This window comes from Glycine max, chromosome 3 (assembly GCF_000004515.6).
Source record: "Glycine max cultivar Williams 82 chromosome 3, Glycine_max_v4.0, whole genome shotgun sequence".
Taxonomy (NCBI): domain Eukaryota; kingdom Viridiplantae; phylum Streptophyta; class Magnoliopsida; order Fabales; family Fabaceae; genus Glycine; species Glycine max.
In genome coordinates, this window is record NC_016090.4 from 31,428,439 (window position 1) to 31,440,920 (window position 12,482).

Consider the following 12,482-nt stretch of genomic DNA (forward strand, 5'->3'; position numbering starts at 1 on the left):
GAAGAACAACATACACGGTACACTAACTTCTTCTCCTCTCGCTCTATCATTGACCCTAAGTTCATAGATATGAATTTCTTTTCTGATGAGAGTTTCAAATGCATTCAAGCATTTCATAACTCAAATCTCATTCCCTTTATGTCTTTAAAACTGCTTGTGTATTCTGAATTGGTAAAAGCCTTTTATTATAACCTTGAAATTCAAGAAAGTACCTTGATTTCAGAGGTCTATGGGATAAAGATGGTCATTGATCAATCCCTCTTCTATGATTTGACCCAATTGTCTAGTGATGGTGTACCATTTGAAGGTGCATTGGATGATGATTGGAAGTTTGATTTTTCTGTGCATGATGCCCATCGGTTGGTCTGCACCAACCAAGCAGATATGATCGGAAGGCTGCTTGCCAGTTCATTGGCTCTTGAAAGCCGCATCCTCCATTATCTAATTGTATGTATCTTACTCCCCAGATCTTCAAACCTTGCACAGGTTTCTGAAGAAGATCTAATAGTCATGTGGGCCTTTCATACCGGCCGACAAATTGATTGGGCACATCTAGTCCGGTATCGCATGCATAAGGCATTGTGATTAAATGCTCCTTTGCCCTATCCTCACTTAGTTACCTTGTTCCTTCAACATTGTAACATCCCTCTTGATTTTGAACCATATGTTCCAATCAAGAGATCTTTCTTGATTGGTGCTGCTGTGGTTGCGTCCTTTGGTTACTGCAAAGAGCGTGATGACTCTTGGATAAAAAAGGGTGCTTAACCAAATGATGATGAAGGACACTTATTGGTTGAAGGGGACTCTTTTCTCCTTCAGAGTATTTTGGACAAGTTTGATGAACTTCAAACCTATGTTGGTGAGAGGTTTGACTCCTTGGAACGTCAAGTGGACACACGATTCTAGGAGATGAACTCAAGGATTGCAAAGGTTGAAGAAGATGTCACCATCATTCGTGATTGCCTTGATTTACCTTCCCAACCACCAATAGTTTAGACATTACTATTATTATTAGTATTTTGATTTCTAGGCGTGTATTTGGCTTTATTATGATGACATTTGAACACTTAATATTTCTTTTAATATTTGCTTAGTATGACTGAACATGATGTTTATGGTTTGTGATATATGACTAAGTGGTTTGCATTTCAATTTGGTTTTATTCAAATTATGCTTTATGTATGTTTTAGAATCATTTATGTTTTTTTTTTACAAATTATGCTTTGTGTATGTTTTAAATTATTCATGTTTTTACACACTTTGGCCTTTTTGATGTTGTCAAAGGGGGAGAGAAAAATGGGTATTTTAGAAATCAAGATATTATATTTTCAAAGCTTTAAAATTAAGCATAGATTCAAAAAGAAAGGGGGAGAAAAAGATGAGTGAACGGTAGAACAAAACTTGTATGTATCATCTTCATTTCAGGATTGTCATCATCAAAAAGGGGGAGATTGGGGAAGCAATGACTTCCAAGATTATTTTGATGATGCCAAAGAATCAAGAGTTAAGCAAGTTCCAAAGAATCAGGAGTCAAAAAGATTCAAGAATCAAGTTTCAAGATTCAAGATTCAAGAACAATCAAGTTTCAAGAATCAAGATTCAAGAACAATCAAGATCAAGATTCAAGACTCAAGATTCAAGAATTAAGAGAAGACTCAATCAAGATAAGAACTAAAAAAGTTTTTCAAAACATTGAGTAGCACAAGAATTTTTCACAAAATCTTTTACCAAAGAGTAGGCACGGGTTCTGGCCGAACTAGTATAAATCTTGTGTTTGTCTTCTTCTTTCCTACACTCTTTAATTTCCGCTGTGTACTTTTAATTGTCGCTTTTACTTTTGGTTGAGTTATTATTTTTGTTCTTTATTTTCTTAATTTAGTAGTAAAAAACTTAGTTGAATCTAGTAACATTAAGAAGAATAATTTTTAATTAGTCAAGACACATTAATAATTAATTCAACCCTCTCTTAATTTTTCCGAGACCACTTGATCCAACAAGAAGAAAAATTTAAAATTTAAAAATGATTTAAGGATAAGATTATCCAATAAAATATGTATACCTCGGAAATGCTAATTAACTTAGGGTTTAATTACACATTTTAGTTTACGCGTTATATATGTTTACCTAGACAACATATAATAAAACGAAAATGAGACATCTGTTGGAAAATTAAATTGGAACCACAAAGTATGAAACAAGCTTACAAAGAAGAAGCAAAGTGCGAAAAAAAACCAGGAAGAGTCTATTTACGGACAAATCACCAAATCCAACTAATAATATTAGGTTTAGATGTATTTTTTTTAGTGTGAATATGATTTATTTTATTAACTTTAATTTCATAATTTTTTAAAAAATTTCTCATTCTTAGAATAACATAATATGCATCTAATGATACATTATTAGAAACAATTTTGAAGTGGCATAAAATGCAATATGTCTAAGTACATGACACACATGATTAATTAATAACTGATGATAGAATCGTCTTAAGAGTTATAGAATTTATAAGAATAACAATTAACTAAAAAATTGAAAAACTAAATAAATTTAAATATATTTTAAATAAATTACACTTTTCTTAAAAAAAAAATCAATTATACTGTCGTCTTTTTTTATCATATATATATATATATATATATATATATATATATATATATATATATATATATATATATATATATATATATCTTTTTTGTTTGATTTGTTTACGTAACAATCTTGTTCATAAAAAAGTGTGTAGGAAGCATTATTTTGAAACTCGGCCCGGATTCATCGACCGAACCAATCCAATTGGGAACGGGATCCACAATTGGTTCGAGTTTACTTTTGGATCGGTCTTGTTATTGGCTTGGCCGAAATCGGATAAAATTGATCAAATTCTTATTAAACTGATGTTAACCAATATTGGGAGGATAAAAAAAAAGTAATTTTCCAAATTTTTATAGTCATGTGTCTCCTTTACACATGTCATGCAATCTTCTCCTAAGCGTTTCCTGTGTCCACCTTTTACCTCACTTGCCTACAGCTTTTCCCAACACACATCCTTTTTTTCTTTCATCACACTACCTCATCTCTTTCACTCACTTTATCCTCTTGGATCTCTTGCTTTGATGCCCTTTTATTCCTCCCTTACTCAGTCTCTTGCTCTAGTATTAGGATTTTTTTCATCTTTCAAACTTTGAATTGATGTAATGAGTGCCTCGTAGAGTCGTCCAAATTGAAGGACCAATGTTGATTATACATTTTCTCCACTTCAATTAATTGCTTCACTATTATATCATTTTTTCTTTATATGAGATTTTTAATGATCCTAATGTTATGCATGATTTTTTTGTGATGTTTTTCTTAAAATTTTAAAAAGTACTTTCCATAAAATAATTTATTTATTTTTCCCATTCCAAAAAGTACTTTTCAAAACATAAAACAACATTCCAAAAAGTACTTATGGGAATACTAAAATAAAATCGTATTTCTGAAAGTACTTTCCAAAATGATAAAATAAAACTATTTTTTAGAAAAGTGCATTCCAAAATAATGATTTTGTATGAATGTTGGTTATATATGAATAAAAAAATAAATAAGAGTGTATACTTAGAAATAAAGGCGCATGGATATAGCAAAAGCCTTATGAATTTGCCATTGATGATAGTGGGCTTCGGAGCCCAAAACCAATAACCACCCCAAACGCCAGCGGCAAATGTTAAATGGGCTGTTACTTTGTGTGTTCCAAAATTGCTTTCTACACCTTTTGAGAATATTTTTGGTTTTTTCCTTCCAAATTGAACATTTCAGAAGTCAAACGGTAAATTCCTGATTGGCCAATCCGGGGGCAGAAAGCAACACCTGTTTAGAGATATATTTTATTTGCTTATAGATGTAGACTGTGAGCGCACTTAAGATATATTTTCATCCCAATATGATTTATTTCATTATCAAGATCAACTACTGAACCACTGATTTAAGCGACAAAAGCTTTTACTAATTGGTCAATTATTTGTTAAGGAACATAAGTCACTACCACATGTCAATATTGTCTAGATATTGTATATTTTTGCCTATAACAATCTATACAAATCAACCTCACATATCATACCTTGTGACATTTCTATTAAATATTGTACAAAATATGAGGTGAGAGACTCAATTTTAACAATTGAGAAACTACAAAGACTAAATGCGAGTTTATAATGTATTAAAACCTTCAAATAGCTAATACGCTGCGTACGTGATTCATTAATATTCTTGTTGCAAGTTGCAGCACTTCAGCAAATCCTCGTTCAATTTTTTCACTAGGTCGTCCATTGCCATGTTGAATTCACGGTCCACCTACAGAAATATATTACAACAATTTAGTACTAAAGTTTTATGTAATAGACATAAAAGTGAGAAACAACAAAACTAACAATTAAGCTAATTATATGTAAAGAGAGGAGAGATCCACTTATTCCAAAGATAATTCTTTTATAGTTATTTTTTATTTTTATTATTTAATAAGTAACTAATCTTAATCATTAGATTTTTAAAAAAATAAATAATAAAAATGAAAAATAACTATTTACTCTTGAAGTGAAGCAAGTGAATCTCTCCTTATATATTTAATAGTTCAAGAGAGTAATATCTATTGAAGATGATTATATTTTTCTTCATGATATCTTTACATTAATTGTAATATTCGCATGTACCTTAGCAATCATGGAAATTTTTAGAGTAGAATTCCCAAATGGAACAACATTGCTACAAACTATGGAGAGATTATGAGCTGCAAGCTTGGACAATAACTTCGTTACAATGTCAATTTCTTTGTCACAAATAACTCTAATGAGGACATCTTTTGCTGAAACTCTTGCTTCAACGTGGGGAAATGTCTTGGTACCATCTAAGCCATTATAGATCCATGAAAAGTCCTCAACATTGGGGCTTGTTGTTTTTGAAATACGTTATATATTCTCTGTTTTTCTTCTTATTTTGTTCCTCCAAATCTTCTACACGAGTTTGACGTTATTTTACTGATCTATGGCGTTGTTGAGGATAGAGAGCTTGTCCATCTACATATCACAAGTATTTTAGTTTTATAATTAAAAATAATTTATTTTAAATTCTTTAAAAATGAACAACACATAAATTTCTGTAATTTGAAGGACTTAAATTAAATACAAAATAATTTTATAAAATTTATATTTTAAAAAATAAAAATATATTTCATTCATATTAACATGAAACTAGCTAGAAGTCCATGATATCGAATTTGAATCTCTTTAATAATAGTTGACAAAAATTCTAGCTCTTGTATGTACCTTCGGCGGAAAAACTGAACTTCATGAATTTAACTGGTTCATTATTTATATTATGGAACAATTATTCATTTTTTAAATTAAATTTAATTGTATATATGATATATCGTCTCTCTACTATGACTAAAGTGAATAATTTCTCCTCATCAATATAGTGTTTTGACATCCCTAAACAAAACTGACACTCATCCCATTTAATATATGTTTTTGGATATGCATCTAAAATAAGTTGACTAGCGTATGCAGAAAAGCTACAACACGTCGCTTCTACGTCTTTTTCTGCATTTGTTGTGATTGTGAAAACATGAACATATGTGAGTTAAAAAATGCAGACGCAATTAGCACAGTAAATAGTTGCATGCATATATTTAAGTAGAAAGTAAAATACTCATAAAAAGGTAGAAAGTCAAAATTGAGAGTTTTATATAGAGAATATTAACAAAAGGAATAATTATAGTTAAAAAATTAATAAATTAAATTTGAGTGAAAACTACAAAAAAAAAAAAAAACCAAAGTTACATATATAACCATGATGGATATATACTCTACACCAACCTCATGAGCACGGTGACCTAAGAATAAAAGAAAAAATATATATGAACTTGTAATAATTTTGGTCTGGGCGTTTTGGAAAATGAAAAGTTTCATCAATTTTGAAATTGAGAAGTCATATTGAATGACTACTAATGAGTGGTAATGACTACTAAATGCATTCTTGATGATAAAATGCCTATATATATCACATGTATTTAGTCATTGAGCTCACATTTTCCAATTCATCTCATATATCATCTAGAGAGAGAGTGAGAGCTTGGAAGAACCAAAACAAGGCAACCCTTTCATGACAATGACGGGAGGTATAATTTGATTAATGTTTTTCTATATTTTGTTAATGACCTGTATTTCGTTTTATAGTTTGTAATATCACAGGTTAAAAATTTTAGTCTAACGTTTGGTATCATAGCCATGACTGACAAGATACTATAGTATGCACAACCTACTGAATCATTAAAGGTTTTTTGATATGTAATTGTTTTTCATATCTTACATCCTTATTCTGTTTATCTTTACAATTTATGGAATTTTGATTTATTTTATGCATGAAGATATTTTGAAATTTTTTATTCTATACATATATATATGAAATCAAATGCATAATATTATGTTTTAATTATGAAATTATATATGAGAATCTTATTCATAATTATATTATATTTTGATCTTGAAATGTATAATATGATTTATTCTCATATGATTAAGTTTTATGTCTAAGTGATCTTTATAATTTTGATTAATTATGGATTAGCCACATCATTTATATTTTGATTAAAATTATATATTAAGTTGTTTAAAGATCATATAAGAAATTAGACATAATATTGTGATTAATTGTATTTTATATAATTAATTTTATCCCAAATGAATTTTTATTATATTTGTATAATTAATTGGAATAAAATGACATATTATTTTTCATGGTTTATCCACAGGCATCATAAGGTATATATAATTTGTCGATTTTATCATAAAGTAAATATTTGCGATAAAAATTAAATTATTTTCATGTTGTACCCGTAAAACATGAATTTGAGTATGTAATTTGATTATTCTATCATAAGGTTTAATTGTTTCTTATTGAATTAAAAATTTAGCCCATAGACAATTTTTATGTCACATGATTCAATTTTTTTTGGTATGTTTACATTGGTAAAAGATACAATTAAGATTAGTATGCCTCAAAATTTGACATAAACCTTTTGAATTTTGCAGCTTCTCAAACTGTTAGTTTTTCTGATATTCAATGTGATGTTCCCAAACTCAAAGGAGATAACTATAAGATATGAAATGAGAGAATTCTTTTGCAATTAGGGTAGATGAACATAGACTATGCTATAAGGAAGACAAACCACTTGTAATCACTGATGAAACTAGTCCAACTAATGTTACGCTATATGAGCGGTGGGAGCGATCCAACCGGCTCAGCGTGATGTTCATTAAGACTAAAATCTCGGCTAGGATATGTCGTTTTGTTGACCAACATGAAAAGGTCTGAGACTTGCTTAAGGCCATTGATGACCAGTTCATCACTTCAGATAAGGCTTTAGCAAGCACCCTGATCATGAAGTTCTCATCTCTTCAGCTCACCAGTGTGAAAGGTGTGCGTGATTACATAATGAAAATGCGAGATATTTTAGCTCAACTTAAGAAACTAGAGGTTGATAGGTTTGGGTCCTTCCTGGTGCACTTCATTTTGAACACCCTTCCGCAAGTATATAGACCGTTTAAGATTTCCTACAATACACATAAGAACAAATGGTCTATCAATGAATTAATGACCACATGTGTTCAGGAAGAAGAAAGGCTTGTAATGGAGATGGGTGAGAGTGCATTGTTGATAACTGCTTGTAGGAAGAACAAAGCAACTAAGTCTCAAGCTAATCAAAAGGGAAACGATAAAATACCACCTCAAGCTGATATTAAGAAGGTGACAAAGTGTTTCTTTTGCAAGAAGAAGGGACACATGAAGAAGAATTGCCCAAGATTCTGGAAATGGCTTGAGAAGAAAGGTAAATCAATCTCATTAGTATGTTATGAATCTAATATGGCTAGTGTTAATATTAACGCTTGGTGGATTGATTCTGGATCTACTATCCATATTGCAAATTTTTTACAGGGTATGCAAAACCTAAGGAAACCAGTGGGAAGTGAGCAAAGCAATTTATTAGGTAATTAGCTAGGCTCACTTGTGGAGGCTATTGGAACTTGCATTTTAACTTTAAGTAGTGGCTTTATTTCAAAATTATAAAGGACTTTTTATGTACCAAGCTTTTCTTGAAACTTGATTTTATTTTCTAGACTTGTACCTTTTGGATATTCATTTAATTTTAAAGACACAACATTTGGGTTATTTTATAATTTTGAATGTGTCAGGAATGGTATCTTGTCTAATGATCTTTATCTTCTTGGTTTACAAAATTATACCACTTATAGTTCAATGCATGTTCAAACTGGTATTAAAAGGTGTAATATTAATGAGAATTCCTCTATGTTATGGCACTGAAGATTAGGACATATCTCCATTGAGAGGAGTAAAAGGTTAGTGAAAGATGGGGTACTCAATACACTACATTTTTCTGACTTTAAGACTTGCGTGGACTGCATTAAGGGTAAGCATACCAATATTTCTAAGAAAGGTGCTAACAGGAGTTCAAGCATATTAAAAATAATTCATATTGATATTTGTTGTCCAGATATGGATGCACATGGTTAGAAATATTTTATCACCTTTATAGATGATTATTTGCGATATATGAATGTTTATTTGCTTCATAAAAAAAATGAAGCATTGGATGCCTTCAAAGTCTTCAAGGTTGAAGTTGAGAACCAATGTGGCAAACAAATAAAAATAGTGAGATCAGATAGAGGTGGAGAATACTATGGCAGATATATTGAGAATGGACAAGCACCTGGTCCTTTTGCCAAGTTTCTTCAAGAACATGGGATTGTTGCCCAATACACTATGCCTAGTTCTCCAAATCAAAATGGTGTGGCAGAAAGAAGGAACCGAACATTATTAGACATGGTACAAATTATGCTTAGCAACTCCAATCTTCCTAAATCCTTGTGGGTTGAAGCACTAAAGACGAAATTGTATATATTAAATCGTGTTCCAACCAAGGCTATCCCAAAGACACCTTTTGAGTTGTTTAAAGGTTGGAAACCAAGTTTGAAACATATGTGCGTTTGGCGTTGTCTGTCTGAGGTAAGAATATATAACCCACAAGAGAAGAAACTTGATTCGAGAACTATTAGTGAGTATTTCATTGGATATGCCTAAAGGTCTAAAGGTTATAGGTTTTATTGTCCATATCATATTACTAGGATTATGGAATCAAGAAATGCCAAGTTTTTTTGAAAATGACATGATTAGTGGGAGTGATCAATTGAGGGACTTAGGTTCTGAAATTGATTATATAGAGTCTCAACCTTCCACATCAAGTGAAAGATTGGTTATAATTCACACCCCTCAAGTTCAAAGGGATGATGAACAACACATGATTGGCATTCCACAACCTATTGCTGATAATCCAGTCGATCAAGTTGATCATCAAATTCCTGAAAATGATGAACAACCAGTTGAACAACATGATCCCCAAGAAAATTTTGATGCAACCTTAAGAAGGTCTACTAGAGTAAGAAAATCATCTATTCCTAGTGATTATATTGTATATTTGCAAGAATCTGACTATAATATTGGGGTTGAAAATGATCCCGAAACTTTTGATCAAGCCATGAGTTGTAAAGAGTCAAATTTATGGTATGATACCATGAAAGATGAGATGAATTCCATGCAGAGTAACAAAGTTTGGAACCTTGTAAAGTTGCCTAATGGGGCAAAGGCCATTGGCTGTAAATGGGTCTTTAAGACCAAAAGGGATTCATTAGGCAATATTGAGAGATACAAGGCAAGACTCATTGCTAAGAGATTTACTCAAAAAGAAGGAATCGACTACATAGAGACTTTTTCTCCAGTATCTAAGAAAGATTCTCTTCGTATTATCTTAGCATTAATTGCTGATTTTGACCTTGAGTTGAAACAAATGGATCTGAAAACAACTTTTCTTAATGGTGATTTAGAAGAGGAGGTTTATATGAAACAACCTGAAGGCTTCTCCTCTAGTAGTGGTGATCATTTGGTTTGCAAGCTTAATAAATCTATATATGGTTTAAAACAAGCCTCCTGTCAGTGGTACCTTAAGTTTCATGGGATAATTTCTTCATTTGATTTTGATGAAAACCCCATGGATTAATGCATATACCACAAGGTAAGTGGGAGTAAAATATGTTTTCTTGTTTTATATGTTGATGATATTTTACTTGACACCAATGATCGAGGTTTGCTACATGAAGTGAAACAATTTCAATCTAAGAATTTTGACATGAAAGATATGGATGATGCATCTTATGTCATCGACATTAAGATTAATAGAGATAAACCTCGAGGTATTTTGGGTCTATCACAGGAAACCTATATTAACAAAACTCTAGAGAGATTTCGGATGAAAGATTGTTCACGAAGGGTTGCTCCCATTGTGAAGGGTGATAGGTTTAGTTTGAACCAGTGCCCAAAGAATGACTTTGAGAGGGAACAAATGAAAAACATTTCTTATGCTTCAGTTGTTGGAAGCCTTATGTATGCTCAAGTGTTCACAAGGCCTGACATTGCTTTTGCAATTGGAATGTTAGGAAGATATCAGAGTAATCCAGGTATTGACCACTGGAGAGCTGCTAAAAAAGTGATGAGGTACCTTCAGGGGACCAAAGATTACATGCTTATGTATAGATAGAAAGACAATCTAGATGTGATTGGTTATTCAAACTCAAACTTTGCTGGCTGTGTTGACTCTCGCAAATCAACATCGGGGTATATTTTCATGATGGCTGGTGCTATTTGATGGAGGAGTGTTAAGTAGACTTTGTCTGCTACTTCTACCATGGAAGCTGTGTTGACTCTGCATGGCTTAAGAGTTTCATTTTTGGGCTGAAGATAGTTGATACTATTTCAAGGCCTTTGAGAATTTTCTGCGATAACTCAGCTGTTGTCTTTATAGCTAAGAATAATAAAAGTGGAAGTCGAAGTAAGCACACCAACATTAAGTAAAAAACCATTAGAAAAAGAGTAAAAGACAAGAAAATGGTCATTGAGCATATAAGCACTGAGGTGATGATCGTTGATCCTTTAACTAAGGGCATGCCACTGTTTAAATTTAAGGATCATGTAGAAAGAATGAGACTTGGTTCCACTTTATGATTGTATACATACATGTTATAATTGAAACTTTTTATATTGTGATACTTTCTTATATTTATGTGCACATCGATTTATTTGAGAAAAATTATGTTTTTGGACCAAGAATAAAAATTGGCTTTATTCATTAAGTTTTATTACCACTTTCAGTATAAAACTTGGGAAGTTGAGCATATTGTAATACATGGATGATATTACTCGTTATAAGAGGAACTATCACTATGATTCATATATTCATTTCTTGAGAAGATTAAGCATTGACTTAATCATTGAGTCAAAACGTTTGGACCAAGTGGGAGAATGTAATAATTTTGGTCTGAACGTTTTGTAAAATGAAAAGCTCCATCAGTTTTGGAATTGAGAAGCCAAATTGAATTGCTACTAATGGATGGTAATGACCACTAATGAGTGGTAATGGCTACTAAATGCATTCTTGATGGTAGAATGCCTATATATAGCACATGTATTTGGTCCCTGAGCTTACTTCTTCCAATTCATCTAATACACCATCTAGAGAGAGTGAGAGCTTGGAAGAACCAAAATAATGCAACTCTTTCATGGCAATGGCTAGAGGTATAAATTGATTAATGTTTCTATGCATTTTGTTAATGACCTGTGTTTCATTTTGTAGTTTGTAACATCACAGGTTAAAAATTTTGGTATAACAGAGCTGACATTTTTCAATCCAGGAATAATGGCAGAAAGTGCTACGAACATTCTAGTGAGGTTCTCTCTCCTTTTCCTTACAACAATTATGTGATCTTGTGTTTGGCAAGTTTTTGTACCCCTCTTGCACTTTCTAGTGTGTGTTTCTTCTCGTGTCTCCTTCAAATGTTCATGTTCCCCATGATATTGACATGTTTTGTTGGGAACATTTGGAACTGTAGTACAGTCCTCAAAAGAGAGAGTATAGGACGAGAATAAACTTGTTGGTTTCTCTGAAGAAGAATTAGCATGTTGTGTGTTGTTCTCTTCAAAAGATGATAAATTTCCCACGTTGTTTCTGTTATCTGCAGCAGTGAAAATTGAATCACAAGAATAATTGATCTCTTCCTTCAATTCTTCTTCAAGAGAGTTCATGTTGAGTTCATTGAATAAATGGCACTCATCCATTTCATGCAATAAGGAAAATGATTTTCATAGTTAAGGACTAAAGTCATATGATGCATAAATTTATTCATTATAATCTAATTAAAAACTCAATAGTTACCAAATCAGAAAGCCATTTTTCCCCTGACTCATCCATCGTTACTGATGCCAAAATTAGACATAATATTCTTGTTTGATTTTTCTTCTTCTATATATTGATGAAAGCAACCACACATTTATTGCATGAGTCTTCCTTTAGTGCTATTGTAGTTTGTAACCAACCACAGTTTCTA

At 31.7% G+C, this 12,482-nt stretch overlaps 1 pseudogene; it reads right to left on the reverse strand.

Moving 5' to 3' along the window:
• Positions 1–4,233: 4,233 nt before the first annotated feature.
• LOC113001209 (transcription factor bHLH18-like) lies at positions 4,234–12,213 on the reverse strand (annotated as a pseudogene).
• Positions 12,214–12,482: the final 269 nt, after the last annotated feature.